Genomic DNA, 1,883 nt, shown 5'->3' with positions numbered 1-1,883 from the left:
TTAGTAATAGCATAAGAAAGTATAAAAGGAAACTGTTTTCTATGTATAAAAAAATTCTAAGATAGCATAAATCTAGATGTAACCCTTTCTAGGTCACAATGTACATCAATATGATCAAAGTTGATTAATATACGAGTAGCATAAATACCCATGACTGTACCAATGGCCCCATTAACTAATCCTACAGTCACATCAATATTACATCTTAGCATTACTCTACAGGCTACTGCTAAAGACAATACAGTTTCTAAACCAGCTGTTTTGCTTGGTTGATCTTTTAGTTTCTTTAATTTTTTCTTTTTTTTGTCAAATTTGGCTATGCTGCCACTTTTATCAACAACATCAACACATGCAAATTGTATTTTCTGTTTCTAGACTTTCTAACATTAATTCATTGATTTTTTGGCAGGCATCTACCTTAGAAAATAGGCAAATTGGAGGATTTGTTCCTTCACTTTCCAATTCCTTATATTTTTCTGGTATCGAAACCTTAAATGCGCGACTCTTAAGCGTATCAAAAGTTTTATCAGTCAGACAGCCATGCCTATCAGAATCAAGCATCTTAAAGAAAGTTTCGTCTCCTTTTTGTTGCAGATTAATTTTTAGTTCATCTTATTCTGTTTCTTTTTATATGTCAACTGCATTTGCTTCTCAAGTCTAGTTTTTACCAGTTTGTTGCTAATTTTTTTAAACACTGACCTAACATTAACTGGTGGCAATTGTAAAAGGTCACCTACCAATAAAATATTTTTGGATCCAAACCATTTATCAGTTCCAAATATATCTTCTAAGCGCATGTGTAAGTATGCTAGATTTAGATTGGATACCATATATACATAGGCGTAGGCAGGGTGAGGCATGGAGGGGCAATGCCTCACCTGACTCTGTGAGCTCAAATGTTACTTACCAATCAAGCCTCATGCAAGTTGAGGCAGTCAGAGGCACTCCTTTGATTCTTTTTTCTACAGCAGTATAGGCAGAGGAAGTCAACCAGCTTGAAATGATGTCATTGATTGTTGTTATTATGATCTCATAATGATAGTGTTAATTAGTTTTTATAGTCACTAATCAGTTAACCACGTTGAGGCACGTTAAGATGGCAAGCAAAAGACAAGCTTCAGTGCTTTCATTTTTCTCCTCAAACCCAAAACGGCCTACTATGGCAACTGAACCAGGATCATTATCTGAATCTAATAATACTCAAAGAGGTATGGAGATTGTCGATTAATCATGTAAGATATATTTAACACATCACGGATGTCCATTCACCACTGAGCTGGTGGCACATGGCCTTAAATAAACAAAATAATGAATTAATTAACTGATTTCTTATGCATGGTTTTTATAGGTACTGGTGATTATTGCGACAGTTCCACTACTTCTATTTCTTCTCTAAACCTTTCTTCTGCTAACACTGTCTCCCTTTCTCAAGGTTCTGTTGCTTCATTGTCATCATCCACTAGTACTGTATTGCCATGCGATATTGCATAATGTAAGACTGATAAATCAGTTCGTCCTATATTATCGTCCTATCCTTCTCGTATGTTTGGCTCTTCTAAACGGTCTTTTCCTCCCAGCTGGTACAATCATTTTGCATGGTTGGAGTATTCTGTAGAGAAGGATCGTGTATACTGCTTTCCATGTCGCTTTTTTGGAGTAAGCTGTGATCCCTGTTTAACTGTGACAGGATTTTGTAATTGGAAGAGCGGGAAAGGAGAGAAACGTGGCACATTGGATCACCATTCTCATTCGACTACTCACATAAACGCCACACTTTCATGGAATACATTTAAGGCAATACATGACAATGACACTTCTATTGTTAATCAGTTAGAAACAGGAAGAGTCACCATCATGAAAGAAAATCTTCAGTATGTAGCTCA

This window comes from Amphimedon queenslandica, unplaced genomic scaffold, assembly GCF_000090795.2.
Source record: "Amphimedon queenslandica unplaced genomic scaffold, v1.1 AMPQUscaffold_12650, whole genome shotgun sequence".
Lineage (NCBI taxonomy): Eukaryota > Metazoa > Porifera > Demospongiae > Haplosclerida > Niphatidae > Amphimedon > Amphimedon queenslandica.
The sequence above is the reverse complement of the archived record's forward strand: the minus strand, read 5'-3'. Positions refer to the sequence as shown.